At 39.8% G+C, this 23,363-nt stretch overlaps 1 protein-coding gene across 5 annotated transcripts in view; it reads left to right on the top strand.

Moving 5' to 3' along the window:
- pcxb (pyruvate carboxylase b) overlaps window positions 1–23,363 on the top strand; it is a 326,653-nt gene that overhangs the window by 180,765 nt on the left and 122,525 nt on the right. The gene's annotated exons all lie outside the window — the stretch shown is intronic.

Consider the following 23,363-nt stretch of genomic DNA (forward strand, 5'->3'; position numbering starts at 1 on the left):
CCCGCTAGTCTCGATAGCGGTATCAATAAGCTCGGACCTTATTGATTTTCGGATGTTGAGAAATTTTGGAACTGGGTCCTTTTAGAACTAGGTATTGATCCCCATCCCTAGTTGTCAGTAGAGCTGGTCATTCATTATGACATTCAGCAGATTCTGTTTTTTTTAAGATAGTGTAGTACTGACACACAGCTACATTTGGGCTATCAGAACAGCAGGAATGTAACCCTCAGATTGTTGCTGCTGCATACTTTCTGTTTACCTGGTCTCAAGTGTGTGTCTGTGTTAACCTGTGTCAGGGTGGACTTGTGAACATGTCTGTCTGGCCAAGCACGCTGTTTCCCAGTGCCTGTGTTGTCTTGTCTAACTCTTTTATAATACCCTACGCTCTGTTCGTTTCTTTCTCTGCCTGCCAAGTATACGACTCCCGAACGCTCTTGTTTTTTTTTCTTCTCTTCTGTCACGCTCCTCCACTACTTCACCTGTTTGACCTCTGTCTTCCCTCATGAGCAAAGTTGTCTTCTAGTTCTCTCATGTGTATCTCTTGTTTTCAGGTCCGTGAGTCTCCCGGTAACGGTTCACTGACTTGTGTTTTGGTTACATGTGTTTTTCCATGGTCTACCATTTTTTTAAATCTTGATCTCCAGATTTTGTGTACCTGCAGTCTGTTTCTAGAATCCATATTGGCCCTTTTTATAGCTGTTATTTATATTAATAAATTGTGATGAAGAGTCAAATCAGAAACAGTTATTGTTTAATCCAAACTCTAAAGCTTAATTTACATCCAAATTAAGCTGAAACAGAAATCACCTGCATTGGTAATGCGTATAAATAATACTTTATGAATCACAGCTTTTCTTAGTTTTATTTTAGTTTCTTCCAATAAACTCAAGAGAAACTGAGACAATGTTGTGTGAATGAGGTCAACTGTACAGAGGAGTAAACATCTAACTTTCATGCCACAACAAAAGACCACCGCGCTGCAAGTGGCTTTTCAAGCTTTGTGCAAGCAACCTCAACATCTGTGCTTCTCCTGAAGAGTCTGTTATTGCAGAGCATTGATTAAGTCATTTAAAACTGGACTATACATAACAGCTTTCATTGACAGAACATTGGAGTTAAGTTTATTTGTTCATTTATCATCAAGCTGAAAATCTATTCAACCATCTTTTTTTTTTGTTTTTTCTCCTTGGTTTTCTTTGCCTTCGCCACTCATCGTCACTCTAGTCGCAGTGAGATCAGTGTTGACCTAGTGTCAGGATGAATCCTTCTTCCTTCCTTTATTTTATTGTTTTTTTTGTTTGTTTTTTTTTCTCCTTCCGAACTGGAGTTAGCCTCCTTTGACTTTAGGCAGAAGCAGGATCATTCACTCAGCATTTGCAAATCGGAGAGGAGAGACGGGAAATCCATCTCATCTCTGACTTATCAGTGGGAGGAATAAGAGGTTTAGACACACTCTGACAACACGCACACTAACAGACACTGTTTCTGTCACACAGTTATATACACACTCTCTCACACACTTATGTGTGTCTCTGGGGGCTGGGTTATCTGTTATCTCTTTCATTTCACACCTCTAAACAGCCACTTGCACGGTACTTAATAACACGAACAGTCTTGTAATTATCGTGTGTGTGTGATTGCATGCATGTTTGTGTGCACCTCTACGTGCACTCTTGTGTGTACAAGTCCTGGAAAAGCCTTATTTCAGGAAATTGAATAAAAGATCAAGAACATGCAAATCCAATTAGCGCATAAATAAGAAGGTTTAGCTGACTGACAGAGGGGTGAATGGAGGAATGCAAGGTGAGGCAATGGTGACACATGGGTGAAAGCCAAAAGTTAGGACAGTTAGGATTGAAAGAGTGCGTAGAATGAAGAGAAAAGAAAAATATGAGAGCAGTTGGGTAGGGGAAAAAAAGTTGACACTGATGGAAAATGAAAGGGACAGGAATAAAAACAGCAAAATGACAGGCAGACTTGTTTACGTGTTTAGTGGTGTGAGCAGAGAGGCAGGCTGACTCCTAAAAACTCTGAGGACACCAAAGTCTGATGTAAATTGCCTAAATTTAAGGCTTTAAAGGCATTAAAATTTCAGCTACTCTCAGGAGAAGTCTTAGCTTTTCATCCTGCGCTGATGGGTTTATGTGCCGCAAAACTACTCTTAGATTAACACAGAATAGGTGAACTGTACAAAATGTAAAAGTATCTTTCATGATCAATTTTAATAAGCAGTTTCCTGTCACTTAACCATAAATTAACAGTTTTTCTTTTGCCGGCCATTTGCAGGGTCCCCACTTTAAAAAGCTGTAAACGGGAAATGGGCAGAATTGGTCTTTTGTGTGTGGTTGAAAGGTGTCCTTGTTTGTGTATCCCTATATGCACTGTACGTTGGACAAAGAAAAGAAACACCTTACAATATAGTACAATGTATAAGGCCATCCAGTACATTAATACCACAAACTACACCTTCAAAACGTAACATAGAGTAAAGGAGCATTATCAGATTTACCTTATATTGGATTGCTTTACACTGTAAAGGTTTCGTCCACACCCTTTATATCTTAAAGTTGATAGGAATTTTGAATTGTCCTCAATCTTTGAGTAAGGAAATATAAATTATTTTAATACTGCATGTTTTACCATTTTTCAAAAGAGTGAAAAAATCTTTTTTCGGAGAGCTGGCTTGACAGACACGCTATCAACTGCCATGGTGCGCTATTGATTGGAGCACCTCATAGCCCTGTAGCAACAAGTCTACAAAGAGTTTGTCAGCCTATACTACTATTACTATTAATGGTTTAGGCTGCCTGTCATTTTACCACAGGGCCCAGAGGACCCATCTTTCTGTTTGCATTTCACTCAAAGTTGAAGTTAATTTGCTAGCTTTAGTTCTGATTTCCATTAGATCACCTCTTCCCATATGTAAAGGATGCTTTTGTGATAGAAATAAGTCTAAAAAATAAGTATACAGATTTGTTAGGAGTTTCGTCTTAAATTTGCAAGAATGTGGCATTTCTTAAAGATGTTTCAAGAGTGAGTTTCATGACCTCGGGTTTTGGCAGGGGAAGATGGGACAAAAGAGTCCGGTGGAGATAATATGGGAAGAACGGCGGAGTTGTTAAGATGACAGAGCATTGTGCCACACAGCCACTAAGCTATTCAAAATACACCACACAATGCACAATCAATCATTCAGGAAAAAACGGCTGCTTTCTGGGGAAAACAATGTTACACATGCAAGTATTTTCACACAAACGTGACTTGCCCACTAAAACTGCCACTCCAGCTTAAGAGTCTGCTATCATGAAGCAAACGTGCACACTCGCTAAAAAGACACTAACACCGTGTCTTACAGCTAATCAAACAGCAGACATAAGACAGATATGTTTATAGCCTGAATCCGCATCGTGCTGCCGTATGAACACGTGTACAAACACAGCAAGTTAGAGCTGGATGTTGTCATCTGGGACTTGGAAGCCATAATCAGGATTAAAAGCTGGAAATCTGCTGTGACGAAGTGCAGAGGGCCAGAGGAAGGAGGGGAGACAGAGGGAGGAGAGGGGGGAAGAAGGAAAGGGAGGAAAGGAGATGCAGAAAATACGTAAGTTCGATGATGCTGGAGAATAAAATTGAACCAGAATGACAATAAACACACAAACTAGGAGAGGGAAGCTGGAATAAATGAATGAGGGGAGACTGAAAAGTTGGAAAGGATGATGATGCAGTTGGACAAATTGAAGTTCATGGTATTTTTTTAAATTTACAAATTCCACCAGGGGGATTTAAAGCCAGAGAAAAAGGGGGGGGGGGGAAACCAATACAGAAAGATGCAGATGAAACTAAAATGATAGATGTAGAGAAATAATTTCCTTTTAGAGACACTTGGTTCAGTGTGCGTTTTCACCATATTGAAAGAAGAATCTTTCTTAGGGTCAAGGTTAGGTATTTATGTATAGCGGCACAGAAGTGAATAACACATTGATCTTTAATTTTCACAACAGCTTCCTCTTTGGCTGATTCCACTTAATTCTTTCCCCCTTCCCCCTCTTTGTTTCGCTTTCTCTTCTCTACATTTCTAGTTCTCATGTATTCCTCATCCTCACTTCTTCCCCTATGTCATTCTTTTCTTTCAATCTGTCTCCCTATTTGCTCTAACGGCACAGCTTGAGTTTAATGTGTGCGCGTTAAAAAAAACAAGAACACACACTGTCAGGCCCCCCAGCAGCAGTCTGGACATCTGTGAATATTAATTTGTGATCAGAGTAAAAGTTGGAAACAGCAGGTAGGAGAGGTGGTGAAGAGAAGGCAATGACCTTGCTGAAGGTGTGAAATCTGATTAGTTAGGTGGGTAATGTACTTTCCTACGAGACAGGTCTGTAATGGCCTCTGAGGTTTGGGTCAACCGCAGTTCACTTCCTTTCAATTCACCACAATGTGTGATTCTTAAAGATGCACTTATCGATTGGCAGATGACTGGAATCGGACAATTTTTAGCTTGAATGGCCATGCCCAGTGACCGGGGTCGATCAGTCTCACATGCGCAATTCTGTGCAGGTCAAATTTTGCTGTTCACTTCCTGCGCGCAAAGGCACAGACCATAACAGACTATGTCAAGGCCACACACAAACCATAGGTGAAGAAGACTCAAAGCTCACAATTTATAAATCTGTGAGGCCAAAATTAGCCATGTTTCCCCACAAATAGACTTTACTGGGCAGACTTCCCAGGTATATTAATGGTTGCCAAAGTAGGCCTGTAACCTGCAGCAGCTTTGGAAAATGTTATTTAATAGGCAGTTTTTTTTATTATAAACATACAATTTAATGGACACCAGGAAGAATAGCCAATGCTTATACTGGATGGTAATTGGGATCCTAATAAATAAGTAAAGAGAGAATTTTCTATTAAAGGAAAGTTGCAAAAATGTGTATGCTGTTAATTGTAGTTATTAGAAAGTAAGAAAGGGAGAAGGCTTAGATTAAGAGTTGGCAGCGAAGCATAGACAACCCATGTAGAAATAAAATACAGTCAACATGTGGACCAAACACGTTATTTCAAGTTAGTAATCTTCTCTGGTATGTTGCCTTGAAGTACAATTTGATCAACATTCTTAAATTAAGAGTTAATGCCTAGTGAACTTTCAGGAAAGACATTGACCTCAGGCTCAGTCAGGAGGATGAGTTACTCTTGAAACTTCTTCAAACAAAGGGCAGAACGTATGGTAATAGGGCATTAATTAAGGTTAGACCTACGCTGTCACATTCTGGCGAGTAGAACCTCAACAGATACCTGGGGCGGCCAAAATTGTTGATTACCTGTATCTGAAATCACAGCGGGACATTTTTGTTAGAAAGTGAAAATGTACCACGGATAAATGTGGCTTTAAGAATGAGCTGTGGTGGTGAGCACGTACCCATGCATAGTCATGAATATTGAGATTCAGCAGCGGTGATCTGCATGCAAATATGCGCGTGCACACACACACGTGTACACACACACACGTGTACACACACACACGTGTACACACACACACACAGAGGAGTAGAGTCCAGGGGGAAGTGGGAGTTTTTAATTAAGGGTCGGTACACACACTGATTAATTGATGTGTTCTAATACACTCACACTCTCTCACTCACTCACTCACTCACTCACTCACTCACTCACTCACAGGAAGGTTTTAGGGCTTAATCATCTGTTACCCACACAAAAACATTAATGCAGTTTGCCTCCAACACAATTAACACACACTCAAACAAGCTCATTCTCATAACGGGTTAAACGACAAACAAAATTATACATTTCATGTAATATTAATGTTCTTTTAGAATTTGGCCACTGGTATCCTCATCCTGGTGTCTTGGGTCACTCTAATAGATTGCGTTAACTGAAAATAAACAAATGGAGCTATGAGCCCAAATAATTGATGCAATCATGCTCTAAGCCTTGGATTTTAGATGTTTATTCCCTTAGTGCTGCTTTAATTAAGAGTTTTTAGTAAAACGAGAGGCTTTGAATGGCTCTGAACTTGATTTTTATTGAAACAGAAATGTGGAAATCTGACCCGACTTGACAAGCAGTTTCCTCCGACACTTCCAGTGACTTTTTAATCATGTAGCTCACAGTGTGAACACAAGTAAAGATTTTTTTCTTCGCAGCAGCAGCAGAATAGTAGTAGTGCAGTTTGAACTGTAGTGGCCATGCATTTGTCTTGCAGTCTTTGTCCCAGGGGTGTCCGTTCTTTTCTCAGACATTTTCAAGTCTAATTGAACGGGCATAATGGAACACAGAACTCGATTTCTCTCGACTGGCTGGTCGCCTGATTATTCCACTCACACCCACAAAGAGAATGAAATGCTTTCACAGCAGTTCATCTTCAGGGCAGCGTTAAATGCAGCAGTAGTTTATTGTTGTGTGCGGTAAAATGTGATGACTACACCTGTGACTGCATCTGTTTATGTATATGTCTTAAAAATGCTTGGAAACCTTGGAGGAAAATCCGATTCGTCAGAGCTGCCAATTCTGCTCATCGAAAGCCGAGCAGTTTTAAAAAAAGATGTAGCAGGAATACTGGAGCTTTTTTTTTTCCCTCCACAAAAGAAATGCCACCATACATCCTTATGAGTTCTGCTGGTTATTTGACAGCTGGGTTTGCTTGTTTCTGTTGTAACATCTGGCAGCCCAGTAGCACTGACTGTTTAAATGTTAATTTTTTTTATTTCCCGGAGTGAGCCTGAGGAATACCTGCTCTCCCTGTGCTCTCTAATAAAGAATTCTATTACAAGCCTACACGCTCTGTGTTGGTCTGAAAGTGTCTGTTTTGCTCGTAAGGCTAAATGATGTATGCTTTGCCAACTGTTCAGCACGGTTCATCAGTACAAAATCTCTCACTTACCACTCCAAACTTTCCTTCACTCATACACTGTTTGTTGGTCTTCCTTCCACTCCTGACAATGCTAAGTGCCCAGTTCATTGCCAAAGTACAATTACCCCTCAGCATACATACATAAGAATGTATCAACACTCTTTGGTAGATTTATAGAGCAGTCCAGCCTTAGTGGACAATGAAGCTGAGGTCTACTTAATTGTAATTTTTGAGCCAAAGTAGTCTGCAATGTTCTTGTTTGGCTGTAAAACTAGCCTTGCCCTTAACAGCCCTCAAGTTGAGACATTTACAAAGGCCTTGTTGAGGCCCTACAGAGCCAGAAGGCCGGCAGAGGTGGCATGTTTACAGCCGTCTTGGACAAAGCCTTTCAGAGTGGCATTTCATCACAGTCTAGACTGCTGGTAGATCGATATGGAGGGAGAGAGGGGAAAGAAAAAGCAAGACTAAAAAGTCTAACGCCCTGGTAGTGGCCCCTTGAGGCTGCATTATTAATTGAGCGTAGACTCGGCATTGGATGGGACAAACAAAATGCTGATGAATAAAGTTTTTGGTGCTACAGGAGAGGTAACAGGGTGACCAAAAACACTAGGAATCAACATCTACAGTAATAAATTCTACAGTATACAGTGTATTTGCTGTAGTTTTATGTTGCCTGCTGTGCAAATGTGCTGTTTTGACTAGAGGAAATTAGTACCAGTCTGCTTTTCATGTAGCAGCCGCTTGATCAAAGAACTTATTTGCAGAAAAGTTAGTCTATTTCTCCAAGGCTCCAGGAAGTAGCCATGTTAAAGGAAATGTTACACTGTAGTGCAGAGTTTGGCATGGGATTATTTACAATTATGAATTTCAAGGGGTTTTTACACACTGCAAGCCTGTGGGCCACAATGAATCAGTACAAAAAGGCAAAAAGTGGAATGACTTTGCCACTGGTCAGAAAGGCAGCCATTTCCCATCCTCAGTTATAAGCTGAAAACCCACTCCTTCAAGAAGTACCTCGAATCACATTCTCTCCACAACACATTCTCTCTCGTCCCACGTCTTCCACCTCAGCTCACTCTAATTTGCTTTTAGCTTTAACAGGGGGGAAAAAAAAGTCTCTTCCATCTCCCATTTTAAAACTTTTTTCTCATAATTTTGGTGATCTACTAACTGAAGCTTATTCTACCGCCGCCATCACTCCAAGTGGCTCTGGATAAGAGCATCAGGTAAATACCTAAAATGCGAAATGGAATCTGTTCCTGAAAATGGTCTGAGGTGTCCATTTTTTTTCCTCCTGCAGAAGCTGTCATGTAGCTGTCAAAGCACTAAAATCATCCTTACAGAGATAATTGGAGAGAAGTACTTTTCTGTCCTGTCACACACCAGGACAAAAATAATTGAAATGGATTGATATGATCTAATTAAATCAGTGAGTCTGCTGGCGATGCTGGACTTCAAGTATAGGGATGGGTTGTGTATTTTTTTGGCCTTAGCAACATTAGATTCAGATGTGTGGTAGTTTGGGAAATGAATACACAGTGTGCTATATTCAGGAATCAACTGCTCTGCCTGAATAACCAAAGATTTCTTTGCCAGACACTTCAGAAAAATGCTCATCTGTTGATTGGGTTTGCCATGGCCTGTTTAATATTTCAGCTAATCAAATAAGACATTTCCACTCAGATGAAATTATAGAAACGGTGAGACGCATGCTATTCTGGTGCTCAAAAACACCTAGACCATATGTTAACCATGGTCTCATACTGTGGACCGCCTCAGTGGGATTTTGAGTGACACATTACTATTTTGGACATGAAAAGTCCAGTATTAGCAACAAAGAGTCCAAAGAGTTACTAGATGAATTGTTTCAGGTTTGAATATGTTTACTTCTGGATAGCAGGCTATAGCTTTGAGCTACGTGGACAGCATTTAAAAAAACAAATCCACCAGTTAGTAATGAGGGGAAAAAATGGAGCAGAACAAAATGGAGAAAAGAAAGTGTTAAAGATTGAGGAAAACAAGGGACAGGGTGATTTCAAGAGGGTTGGCTAAAGATTTTAAAGTGCTACAGGAGCGGGAGGGATGGAGAGAAAGAGAAATTACTTTGGGAGAGTGCCTTGTGTTTGGGCTGCTTTAATGAGTGATTGAAAACAAAAGTCTCTTTTCTAATTCTAATGAGTTTAATTATGGCTTGCCCTTAGCCAGGTGTTTGGATCAGCTAATGTCTGGATTCATTAATTGTCAATTAAAACAAAATCAGGTGCAGGTTATCAGGCGCCTCTCTCTACAAACATTAAAAAGTAGAAAAACTGTTTGTTGTGTTCACCATTTTGATGACAGCCCTCCCCCTCCCAAAAAAGAGATAAGCCTGGGTGGTAAAGTTCTGATAGGAAATGAAGATGTATTTTAGGATATGCCTCTCTAAAGGCACAGTGGCATTTTCTTATCTGTGTTTTTCTGTGACAAGATAGGATTGGCCGTTTGCATTTTATTCTGTGATGTGGCTCGTGCTCTTGAAGAAATTGGAGCGAGGGAGGGGCTGAGTGAGAGACGGAAGGAGTGAAAGAGAGGACGCATAAATAATGTTCAGATCAATAGAAATGCGAGGGAGGATTGTTTAGAGAATCCAGACTTTTTATTCTCAAAGATTTAAGTAATAAGGTGTGTGTTTCCATGTGTCTGCATGTGTGCAAGAGTGTGTGGTGTTGTGAGAGAATAAAGGGATTTGTCTCATTTTAAATAGACGGTGAATCTGAGCTTAATGCTCGGCACTGCTGAGAAAACAAACTCTTTCAGCTCACAATAAGGGAGACGGTGGGGGCGGCAATGTTAAGGACAGGAGATGGGTGTTAACTGCAACCTCTACTCTGTTTCGTGTACTTTTTTTCTCTTTTTTCCCTCACCTGCCTCTCATATCTTCTCTCATTCCCTCTCTTGTCCTTCCTCTAGTTTGTTTTTAATCCAGTCCTCTTTGCCGTCAACGTTTCTATATTCCCCTCTCCTACATATCTCTCCTGGAGACTCAAACACTTTTCATGTGGGAGTGGCATGAAATAACAAATGTACTACTCAGACTACACTTGGGACCACTTACTGACAATGGTTGAGTAAACCAACTTAATATTTCTTACATAAATTACTGCACACACATGAAACCATGCCAGAACATTCAGCTTATGTCATTCTAAAATGTATTCTTACATGTCACCTCCACACCTTTTTGCAACATTTGGCTTTTATTATAAAGATGTCCAGATGAGGGGTAAAAGGTGAAATGACACTTATCTGTCCATATTCTTGCCGCCTTCATTGCACAAGGGTCCAGCTTTTGTGTGCTGTTATTGTGACATTTTGCTCTCAGATCAGAGTGGGGGATCACTGCCATGAAAACTGGAGAAGCTACCTCCATTGTTCAGTGTCACAGTGGTGTCTTAATTATTTTAAAGGCACATTTTTGTAGTGTCATTAGTGCTAATGTTTTAATTTATCTTGTTTAGAGTCTAGAGAGATTTTATTATTATTTGTATAAATCTATCAACCTATTGTAACCATAAGATAGTTTTAGACGCTTTTATCCAGAGCAACTTACAATTGCTATATATGTCAGAGGCCTCTGGAGCAACTAGGGGTTCAGTGTCTTGCTCAGGGACACATTGGTGGATGTGTCACAGTGGGGAGTTGAACCTGGGTCTCTCACACCAAAGTTATGTGTCTTATCCATTGCGCCCCCCTGCCCCATACTTTGTCTTCTCAGTGTATGGCATATGTTTTAAAGTTGGCACATAATGTCGACTTGTGTTCTTGTACTGTCACAACCTAGTGGGTGTAGAAGTTGGGAACTGACAGACAGAATGATTTAGAGACTTTACAGACCACACGGCCTAAGCAGCAGTGGGGTCTGTAAAGTCTTAGAAGAGACACGGTTAAAAGTCCTCAGTACAAATTTTCTCTTTTTGTTCGTTCCTTTGAGGCTCTTTAAGGGGAAAATTATGTTCAGTCAGGACTTTTAAGACTACAATGAGCGTCCCAGCATAGTGGTGGACTGTGTAATGAAATTGGTCAAGCGGTGATAGTTTGGGTGGTGTGCAGCGCTGTGTTGGCGATACTGTTGGGGTTTATTCTATTTAACATACACTTGAACTGTCATTTTGGTGACTGTGTGCATGTAGATAAAGGGCTGTGCAATTAAACTGTCGCCCTGTTGTGTTTGTTTCTTTTCTTATTCTCGTTTTATTTTTCTGTCATTCACTGGCTTTTATGTTTTTTCTGCAGCGTTCTCCAGGTATTTATTTTTGCTTTGTTAATTTATTTTGTTGCCTTTCTTTATTCAGTTTTTCAAATTCAGCATTATTCTATTCATTGGTTGCTTTTCATTTTTATTATTAAATGTAGAAATTACAAATGCGTTTCTCTAGCCACCGAGATTTGCTCGTGAATGCAGTGTTTGGGTGTTTGGTGACCAGGGAAGTGGGTGGTTGAGCTTGAATGCCTTGTGTTTGGCAGACATGAACTGACGTCACCTGGCTTGCATGTTGCACTTAGGTTTGGTGTGTGTGTGTATACTTGATGGTACACTTGTGCAGCATATCCAACCCAAGTGACCATCTATGTGGTTGGAAGGTTCAATTATATTCAGTAAGACTCAATAATGCCAGTGTTCTAATTCAGCAGGAGCAAACCCCAAGTACACAGAGGGGACAGGGTCAATGGTTTTGTGGGCGTATAGTGGTGCTTGCAAGGTTACAAAGGTGAAGTGTGTGTGTGTCCCTTGCTGTCCTTTTGTAGAATGAAACACCCTGCAGTTGTTTAGTGACCCACAGTTCACTGTAGTTTGTGGATTGCACTATTAATTATGGGATTACTAGCAGTGGACCTGCAAGCGAGTGACATGTAAGGGTTGAATTTTACATAAGGCTTCTGTTTTTACTGACAAATGCAACTTGACTGGAGTGTGTGTAGGTGGTAAAGCTAGTGTTGCTGCCTTTTTATGACAATGAAGAGCAATTGAGGGATTAATCTTGAGGTTTTTATTTGCTGTTCCTTAGGTAACACAAACACCGATATGTTTAAAGGATTGATTCCCTATGGAGGGACATCCATTTGCTGATATTTTGGTTAAATATCCACCAGCCTGTCTTGTGCTTATGTTAAAAATAAAATCCCTAATGAGGAGTATTTGCTCTCCTCAAAGTTTGAGCGCCTTCACTTGAGGTGACTAGGGCTGCAACTAACGGATATTTTCATTATCGATTGGTGTGTGATCATTTTCTCCATTTTTTTCGATTAGTTGTTTGGTCCAGAAAATGGTGAAAAATGTTGTTTGGTTGTTGTGCATTTTACAGTTGGCGATTAATTTGACAACAAATTGATCAGTCTAGCAATCGTTGCAGCTCTGTTGTGTGGTTGATTAGAGCAAGCTGTGACATCTGTTTTCAGTTACAGAATAAATATTTCTTTACTCAAATCATGTACAAACAATTGCACAAAATAAGACAACAAGAATGCATGAGATCACTGCACAACAACTTTATAATTCATAATTTGTCTGTCCACTAACTTGAGCTGAGTCATAATTGACAAATTGTTGGAGGCTGGTACCATTTTCTCTAAAATGAAGCCAGTGATCTGAAAATAGAAAATAAAAATCAATGATAAATTAAAATTATATCTTTTTAAAATAGTGGTTTGGTCTTTCGCAGGAGCAAATGGATATGTTTGGTGAAAGAACGCTGTGCTGCATGTTTTCACGGAGAGGAGGTGCAGCATCAAACATTTTTGTTTTCCTTTGTGGCATTTGTATTATAACATTCTTATTCTAATGTCTTTTTGTTTTCACAGTCTGTAGTTTCAGAAACTAATAGCAGAAGACCTCATCTTTTTTTTTATTGTCTGAAAGACAAACTGCGCAACTTTAGTAGTAATTTCCCTCTCTTAGCAAACTGTTATCGTAGCAAGTGGTGTACTACTTTGAAAATAGTGCTGTGAGCAGTGCTGAGCAATGTGCCAAAGTCTGGCATCTCTGTATGCAGCTAAACTCTGAATTTTTCATGGAAATAATACATTTTCTTCAGTATCTTTGTGCTGGCGCTGGCAAGCAATGGGACATTGTTAAAGCTTGACTGTTCCCCTTGTAGTCTGAATGCTGCGGATGTTTGACAGCACTTTGATCTTAAACTACCACAAGCTAAGCTGCAGCTTAAGATGCAACCGATGACAATATGCAATCCACATAGCTACGGATATTGTATATACAGCCCTCACCCCATGAGACGTGAATGACAGCCTATTGTGGCAGCCCATAAGACACAAATGTATTTTTACTTTTTATTTCTTTTGAAGCAAAAGGTTATAAAAAATGCTTTTTATGACAAGTTTTCTCCAAACATCTGCAAAGTTGCTTAACTATAGAAGGTCTACTTGTATAGTTTGTTTTCCACAGTACAATTCCTTACATTATCAAATTGAATAAATTACACCTTCTACTTGCAGAATCAAATGAAAGTTGGACTTTGTCAGCTGTCAACTATTAGATAAAACAAACATTTATGAATGCCAACAACACACCTTATGGCAGTAGTTCTCAAACTTTTTAATATCAAGGACCCGGCGCATATTAGACAACGGATCCCCGTTTGATAAGTTTCTGTCCCGAGGTCCCTGATCTGGTTGCATTTTTGCTTTTGTTTTATTACAGAAAGTGTATGAAACGTATGACCAAAATAGTCGTATACATTCTGTCTTTGTGTTACTTATGGATGGAATAATAGTGAAAATCAACTATTCCCCATTTTGCTGTGGACCCCCTGAAACCCTCTCAAGGACCCCTGGGACCCCAGGTTGAGAACCACTGCCTTATGGGATCTTTTCATACAACAGGCTACAGCAAACAACAAAAATACCACACACTGGAAGCAGAGCTCCCTTAATTTTTATTTACTTTCTTTCAACCCTAAATAGGCAAAAAAGCAATGCAACTAAATGTATTTTGCCAAAGGAACACCCCTGTTGGGTCAAAAAAAATAAGTTAAGAAAGCTCTTCTTTTCATACATCACATTCATAATGATAATGAACATTAACATTTCCTTCCATAAACTGAAGATTGTGATGTATTTTCTAAATATCTTTCTAGCTCCTGTGTCTTTCTGACTCTCTGTTCTACTTCTGTCCAAACTTTCAATGAAGTCAACTAAGAAAGGAGCGGTGCATTTAGCAGTGCAGAGGAAAACAACGGACCAAGGTCCGAAATATCCACTAGCAGCAAACACTGAATATTTCATAGTTATAATCTCCCAAAGTATCTGGCCTTTAGGCATGGCTAGATAAGAAGCAAGGTTAACATGCTTACTGACTGGTGCTGTCAGCTGGAAAGCTAAAGGACCTTCTCTGAGCAGTTAGTCTCAATTATAGCCCAGCTGAGAGTCCCCGTGGCCGTAAAGCTGTTTATCTTAAGCCGAGTGCTCAGAACCACCAATTCCCTCCTTACAATGTATATACTGTAGGTCTTGGGGAACCTTGGTGACCAGGTGGGACTTTTATCTTAGTTTGGGTCCCATTTGTGACCGTAAGCAGTAGGGCAAGGGGCAAAGTTGAAAGACCATCAGCTGGATCATATTTGCTGTTATATTTTGCAGCTAAATTATCGAGTATGGCAACCATTTGTTCCACCCACAAGGAAAAGGGAAGTATTGAAGCACTGAGAAACATTGGGGGGATGTTACAATAACTAATTGGGTGTAGGTATTTTATAAATTTACACACATCCCTCTTAGGTTTTTAGTTAAATAGTGGTGGTTCAGCAATGGGAGTGGATCTGTGGGGTTTTAGCCTCCCTAATTGAGCAGCCACAAAAGGCAAATGTAATCTACTTGAATGGAATTCTGTTTATTAGGAGAGCTTAGAGTGAGGATGCATATTTGTAGCAGTAATTTAGCAAGCGCTGTTAAATGACTTTTTATGGAAATTGTGTAAGAGATAAAGACTAGAAATGTTGAGTCTAAAAATTCCACCATTATATAACCGTTGCCCAAATCAGCAAGTATTTATTGATGATTTTTCTACTTGGCTCTTTCGTTTACATGTTTCACATCAGCTCTTTTACCGTTCTTTCTCGATCCCTATTCTTGTCTTTGCTTTTTGCTGTCTCTCTAGGAAGCAGCCTGAAAGATGACACCCCACTTTATCTGTCTGTTTCTCTGCCGCTGTCTCTCATACGCATGCACACGCCAAGATCTACTACTGTCACCCTTTCGGAAAAGATATTACAGAATGCCACAAGATGAGAAGTTACAGAAATTCACTCCCTCTTTCTGATCAGGAGTCTGAAGGGAGCCTGGAGGGGATGATGAGTCGGAGGAGTAGGTGGTAACATTGCAACATGGGAGGACAAAGAGAATGAGGAGTGAAAAATGATGAAAAGAGGGCAGAAAGCTCCCGTTTCATTCCTTGTTCCGGAAGGAGAAAGTGAAGAAGAGATGGGCAGTGGGCGGGATGTTAAGAGAGGTAATGATAAGCAGGAGAGGCCCTGTGGGGAAGTAAGAAAAAGGAGGGAATAGACAACTTCACGTCTGGGACAAAATAGTGAGAGAAGAGATGTCAGAAATAAAAATAGGTGAGGGAAACAAAATACAGCACACTGAAAGGAAAAGGGGAGAACAAGACACGTGAGCGATGGAGAGGTGAACAGAGAAGACATAGTGGAGAAGTTTGTTGGTATTTTTTTTTTTTTAAGACAACCTGTCAGGGAAGATCTCCCAGTTACAACAGGAGACACAAGTTAAACGAGGAAAGTTGGCCGAGGTGAACAAGATCAAGGCAGGGAGTGAGAGGAAATGACTGTATACAATCATAGGATCATCAAGAGCAAGTACTGACTGAAGACAAAATGGGGAAAAGGACAGAAATTGGATAAACGGCAAGATGGAGAGAGCGGTTGAAAGTAGTAGAGTGACCGAGAGAGGCCGGCCAGACAGAATGAATGAGGAGAGTGCTGGCAAGATGCTAGTACTTCTGTAGGGACCCGACAGAGATTGGAATCGAGGGCAAGTTGTGGTAAAAAGGATCAAGGTCAAAAATGTGACTCGCTGTACACTCTATGTAAGAAATTAATTTTAGTAAGGAGAAATATAAACCGTCCGCAGAAACCAACGTATCCTTCGGCTGTCAGGCATATTAGGGCTTCAAGAGGGTAGACACGTTTCCTTAATAACTAAAATTGAGGGGATCTTTGAATCCACGATTGGAAAGGTTGCCATTCAATAATGACCTGCCAGCAGTGGATTCCATCCAAAAAACTCCAGCCCACACACGGGTATCAAGGTCAAGTTTGTTGTAGTGTGCCAAAAGATACCCCTTAATTTAAGCATGCAGTATTTAATATAAAGCACTTTATTAACTAGTTTGTGGCCTAGAGTTTGACGCCAATGTTAAAGCTGCACTAATCAATATTTATTTATTGATTAATGTCAAAGGTGTTTCTCATAGTGACAAACAGAAGTATCACCCAGCTCTATAGTTTCTCTCAGTTTTGTGGAGCTTTATGGCCTTGTTAAGCTCATTGATTTGGTTTGGATCACAAAAAACTATTGTCAGCCTCATTTGTAGCCAGAGCAGGCAATTTCTTCTTAGCAAAAACAGCTCTGATTAACTTCCTGCCCAGCACCAAATATCAGACAAAGTTAGCGAATAGCCGGTGAACAAAGTGGAGCCAGATAATGAAGGAGGGGAACCTGCGTGATGAGGCAAAGCCTTACATCCAGCATGTTGACAGAAACATGATTCAGTGTGAATGCATGTTTGTGTGTGTCCCCTGGATGTGAAGATAGCATAGAACATAGATACATCAGTGTTGTGTGTTCAGCTTTTCCCACTGCCTCCAAGTTGCAATAAAATTAATTGATGTAACTTGGATTTTTGTGTGTTCTGTTTGAGCTGTGACAAAGATTAAAATTCATTACATAGAAGTGTTTCATGAATGAGGCCCAAAATTCTGTAACCACCTGCTCCACTCTAACAAATACAATTCATATTATTTCAATGTTAGGCCACTCTAAAGCTCCCACAGAGTCTGGCCATTCAGCTGTGTGAAAAATGGATCACTCAATTGGTAAAACATTACTGACACTACCATGGTCAGGGGTCCCATTTCTTGTATAGCTCAATAGCTAGGTTAGAAGGGTAAGGTGACACTAATACTGCTGGAGGGCCTGTGTTCTGACTGGAATGAAAAGCTTGTGCACTCATAATGGTGCAGAGCACAGTGGATAAAGGCATCCAGCAAAAGTCATATGTTTTGTTCACAGAAAAACTTTTTTTAAGCACTAGAGAGGATAAGGAGGGAGGATAGGCACTGAGAATGAAGGGAGGTAATCATGGTCTCTAAATAAAATGTTCTCTTACTTACAATAGCAGCTGAATGAAAAGAAGGCTGAAGAGGAACAAGAGAATACGTGAAGCGTGAGAACAGAGGTGAAGGAGAAAGCTGCAGACTGAAAGATCTTTTTTTTTTTTTTCAGCATACAATTGAAAGAATACCTTTTATGAGATTATATATTGGGATATCATTAAAAATTGGAATTTATTCAATTTTGAATGTTTCTAATGTTGGAATGAATGTATACTAACTAATTTATAACTTTTATTTACCATTGCACGTATGTACTCATGTATGTAGTCAAACCAAATAATTCGTCAGACTCTGGAAAGTCGGTGCAAAAACTTTTTAAAATGCAGCTGTAAGATATGAAAGTGGAATATATAGGAAGTAGAGGCGCAAATGGGGAGGAAAGCAGAAAATGAACCAAAAGAATAAAGTGGAGAGATGCAAGGACAGAGGAGCAAAGATGAAATGCCAGAATATATTTGGGTGACATAATAAAAGTCGAGAGATGAATTTTAATATTGAAGTGTCTGAGTGGGAAGGTTGGGTGGTAGTGATATGGTAAGGGTGGGAGTGACAGTAAGAGACATTAAAATAAGAAAAGGAAGCAAGAGGGAGGAACAGAATAAAGGAGAAAGAGAAGGTTAATATTCTTCAAAGGAGGGTGACAGGGAGGCAAAGAGTATTTTCTTACAGTCAGGAGAGCGGAATAAAATGAGTGAAAGACAGCTAGAGCGAGGCGAGCAAGGAGGTCAGAGAAGTGGAGATTAGGACAGTGCGCTGAATGCAATGAACAAAGAATTGAATGAGAAGTCAGTGGAGGTGAAGGAGAGAGCCAATTAGATAGAAGGCTAAATTAAAGATTGCGGAGAGACAGTGAGAGGAAGGCAGAGAGAGAAAAAGGAATCGATGCATGAAGGTAAAGCTTTGCAGGGATGTCCTATCACTTCAACACCTTTAGTTGTTTCTCTTCCTTTGTCTTCCACTTTGGCTCTTCTGCCATCTCTCGTCCTCTGCCACCTCTTCTCACATCTGTTTATTTTACAGGTGCTCTGTGTAGCATGTCATTATCAAATTAACTTTACTTCCCTGGCATAATTAAACACACTGTAGCTGAGACTGTTGCTGTCTTTTGTATTGGTAGTGCTGGTGTTTATCAGAATTCAACACATTTCCAATAAACCCTACCTTGAGGTCATTAGTTTTACACGAACTGGATGCTTGCTTCCTGTCCAGCATCTGTCAGCTGTTCTGGTAACTAAAAGTAGTTCATGAAAAGAAGTTGGTTCTCTGTATCATGTATTTAGATAAGGCAAATGATTATTTCCCTGTCTTCTGCTGCTATAGTAGCACCATTGATTTCTTCTTTCGCAGCTACTCCCATCTCTCTCCTTCTGTTTGCTTTTCTATATCCAATCAATCTTTTTATCTCTGCTTCTATCTTTCAATCCTATTTCCTGACTCTTTCTCTCTCTCATCTTCTCCATGCTATTCTTTTATTGTTTGAGGAGTTACACTATAGACATACTGACAAGTTGAGTGCGAGAGATACCGACAGCATGTGGGGAATTGGCATTGAGGGGGTAGAAACAACTTTTGTATGACTTTACTTCAGCTGATCTGAACCATGGAGTTACAAGGTTGTGAATGCTTCGAACTGGTACATGAATATGCTTAGTGAATCCCTTCAACTCTGAAAGTAAGGTGATATCTGACATCGACAGATTGACATCGGGCATCCATCAACCTTCATCATTAGCTCTCTTGACAATCCGTAGTCATCATTCAGGCCTCATTTCCCCTGAGCCTTGTTAACCATAGTTGCAACAGAAAAAAATGATTCAATGGTAAACAGCAATTATCATCTGGTTGGTTGTGGACTGTAAGTTAAATGTTTATGATGGGTATTTCACTTGAAGCATCCTTACAAAATGGTACTACACTAGCATTGTGTTGAATATCCAACAATAGAGGTGCATGATGGTTCATTAGCTCATACAGGAACATAGAAAGTCAGAGCTGTCAACTCCAAAGAACAGCAATGTTAAAAATGGTAAAATGGAAATTTGTCATACAGGCAAAACCTGAAGATTGAATCTCTAAATTTACTGTAAAGGTTTCCTGCCATGTTTGTGAATTTCAAAGTGAAAAAATAAAATGGCACAGCTGTGCTGTACTTGAAACAAGAGGACATGCACACATGGTAAAAGAACCGTCATGTATTAGCAGCAGTCTGCTGTAGAACGGAAATTTCTTTGCTTCTTAAATAAAAACAATTCTTTAGTTTGTCACTCTGTCACACAACACGCATATTCACTAAATCTGGCTGACAATTTCCGTTAAAGCGAAATAGATGCATCATGTGATTGCTACTGCCCCTTCATCTTTGGAGGTGTCCTCATCCTTTTAAATGTGTTACATATTTGCGAGTGACTGCATTTAATAAATAAATGATGATTCAAGACATTGTCATACTGTACTCATTGGTAAAGACATTTGTAATCTGTTGGTTGCTATTGCCCATGCTATTTTATTTAATTTAGGTGTCTGGCTGTCAAATCAAAAGATTGTCAAAGACATCATCATTTGTCCTTGTTGGAGTTCAGAGCATTAAATTGTATCTTCTGTATTATACTGTAGCTGTATGTGTCCATTAATCCCTACAGATGTGGTTTTTCATGCCTGTTTTTTCCTACAGTCCCTCATCTCAGTCGAATTGTATCCCTGAAAGTTACTATGTCTGCACTTATTAAATCAGTTCTGTGCCTCGGCGAAGTTAAAGAAGGTCAAGTCATGTTCCAGGAACCCTGGAATTATCCCTTATAGCTGAGGACTATGCGGCTGTTGTGTGTTTATCGTCTCATGTACTGCCTTTAAGGACAAAGGAGTACAACTGATTATTTCAGACTGTAGTTGCCAGGGAGTTGGGTAGACTGATATCCACTCTGTTCCTATCATTGCAGAGTTCAGCATGTTGCAGAATTGGTCCAACTGGTTTCTAGCGCAGGAGGTGCTGAGTCCTGATGCATCCTGAGTCAGCAGTTACTCAGCAGACTGCAGGGAAATGCATCATACCTTGATCATAACTGCAAATGTCAGAGGAAGTTTGGCTAAAGGCAGGCATGGCCTTTCGAGACACACACGCGCACATACACAGCATGAGCACACAAACACCACTGCCACAAGGTTGTCCTGTAGAGTGTATATATGCACGTGTGTGTGTAAAAAAAGTGAGTATGTGTGTGTTTGCACGTTAGTCAGCATTTTTTTAATTAGTCAAATTGGACCAGGGTTTTGCCTTCGGCAAAGAAAGCAAAGGGGAGGGCTGGTGTTCTGTGCTGTGTTGTTCTTGCCCGTCACACATAAGTGTGCACACACTCAGACAAACTCGGTGCTGCTTTTAATTTTGCTACTTATGAGTTTCAAATCAAATTGCCCTCTACCCTGATGTACGCACGCACACACAGATACACACGCCCGCTCTGTTGCTCTTCTTCATCTCCTCTGGTCATTGCATCACTCAGGTGATGTCTGCTGTCTTAAGCTCAAGTTGCAAGAGAAAATAGGAACCCTTTTCGCACATAGAACACCACACAAACCAGTCATTTGATCCTATTGTTGAAATTATCCTGTTAACAAATTGTGGCAGAGACATGACAAAAATAACATCAACACTTACTCGCACACATTAGGAAACAAGTTCATTCAGCCATGCAAACACAGGCGGCAGACACATGCAAGCACACTTGCCAAGCACCAGCCCCTTTCAGGTCACTGTTTAGGTTCTTGCCTCACAGACATCGAACAGTGGGTACATCCACTGTGATGAGAATCAGAGGTAAACTACCTGTCCCATCTAGCCTGGGACATCCTTGGGATCCTCCAGTAAAAACTTGATAATGGGAGGAGGAGGTCTGGGCTACCATGTTTTACCTGTTGCCACCATCACCCAGTTAAAGTTGATATAGGGATGGATGTTTTGTTTTGCGAGTTCATGTTTTCCAGTTTACTGTTGTCTTTTCTTCCACTCATCTGTATTTTTCTAAGTTTAATTAGCTATGTTCAGTTGCAGGTCGCTGCCAGCTCATTTCTTTGCTTTGCTGCTAAATTAGTGTTGAACTCAGCTGCAGGCAGCGGTGAAAGAGTCTTGTAATGTTTTACATTACTCCCTGAAACCAGCAGATATGGTTCATAATAACAAAGCATCAGAATCATAATCCATTAGACACCTTTTAGTTCTTTGTCTACCACTCTGTTTTCTGTCACTTCAGCTCTTTGCTATTCTGCGTTTCATATGAAATCTTTTATTTACTCTTGTCTTTCTGTTTTTTATAAATGCATCTCCATCTATTCCTGGAACTATTGATTGCTTTCCTCAGATTGCTTCCCTTTTCACACCCTATCTTTTCTCTGTTTTATATGTTGTTTTTAATTACCTCAAGAAGGGTTACTGCACCCTTCTAATCAACTCCACTGACTGAGAAGTAAACAACTTCATTTTTGCCACACAGACTAAAGCGTCTTTGACTCGCCAGTTTGCCTAGAGCTTAAAACATCTTCACATTTCTATCCCATTTTAAAGGAATCCAAAGAACTTAGCGTTTCTTTCTTGATATAGTCATCATATTCCCCAAATTCCTAATAGTGCGGATTTAAATAGCACTTAACTCTCTTGAATCTGTTTTAGGCACTTCGTGATGTACAAAACTACAATGACACAGGCAAATGTCATACTTTAAATTATTTTACACCTATGCCTATATTATGTGCTTTTGTGGAAAACGCATGTAAAGTACATCTCTAAACACACATGCACACAAACATGACTCGCAACTTACTCCTTACTTGTGTTAATGAGTCCGTCTCTGTTCCATACATGTAATTTTTATTATTTATATCAAGTCCAGATAACAATATTGACTTTGGCAAAATGAAATAAAAACAGAAAGGAAACAACAGTAATGGTTAAACGTCATTATTCTTAATGTATTTGGCTCTGTTTTATAGGCATTTGTTTGTGTGTCTGTCTTTTGGGGTGTGTGTGTGTGCTAGTTTGTGTTTTCTGCTGTGTATGCTTCTTCAATATCTGTTTTAATCTTTGTGTCTGCCTATGATTATATAATGAACATTTTTCTGTTCTAATCATGAAGATTTTTTGTCTAAAACAAAAAATCACACATTTCATATTTTGTATTTGATCCTAACATCATTCCCCAGAAAACTTTGAAAAACAGAAACACATGGTGCGACAAGTAACATCATTTTATATATATATATATATACTATATATATGTACTTCAAATTCTCTCTTTTCATTTTTTTGTCTTTGATAGGAGTTTTTAAGAGTCTCTGTGGTTTGTGCCAGTGGATCAGTCGTCCCATTATACGTTTTACAAAGTCTTCCAGTGAAGAGTTTATATTGTCAGTGTCTTCCATAGTGGTTCTGTCATTTTTTTTTTTTTAAACTGCTTTCTTTCTAAAAACATTCACTGTTTGGATTTAATGCAAATCCGTGTGGCACAAAGGAGTCTGAAGTCACAAAAAATTATTTTTAAATTTTCTATTGCCACTTTGCAGCTTTCTGACCATGGGAATAGTGATTTATTCTTGTTTTGGTGATGTCTTTCAGCATTTCGCTCTTACGTCACTTTTGGTGAACCTTAAGACCACCACAAATCCAAAATGTTTACTTATTCAGTTGCACCATGTCCAGAATGCGCTAAACCTTACTTACCACAAATGGAGTCTGGTTGACTGGATTGCCCCTCCAAACATTCATATACATGTGCACATACAAACACATACAGGAACACATACATACATCCTGTCCCTGATCCATCAACGCATGCACAATTATGCATTCATTCATTTGTTCGGTCCATTATCATCCAACATCAAATATGATCTTGTCTTTCAGAAATGCACACGCGGACGTTTCATCATACACCCCTCGTCCTCCATTTTGTAATCCATATCGACTCCATTGTAATCCTAATGTCTTTCTTTTAATAAAGTCTCTGCTCCACTTGCTCTTTACAGCCTGCATCGATTGATCATGTCCAATGCACCCGGCCCTGTATTTATGCTCCCATAATCCGCAGGCACGGCAAGCCAAAATCATTGTC

The sequence above is a fragment of the Micropterus dolomieu genome, linkage group LG12, assembly GCF_021292245.1.
Source record: "Micropterus dolomieu isolate WLL.071019.BEF.003 ecotype Adirondacks linkage group LG12, ASM2129224v1, whole genome shotgun sequence".
Classification (NCBI taxonomy): Eukaryota; Metazoa; Chordata; class Actinopteri; order Centrarchiformes; family Centrarchidae; genus Micropterus; species Micropterus dolomieu.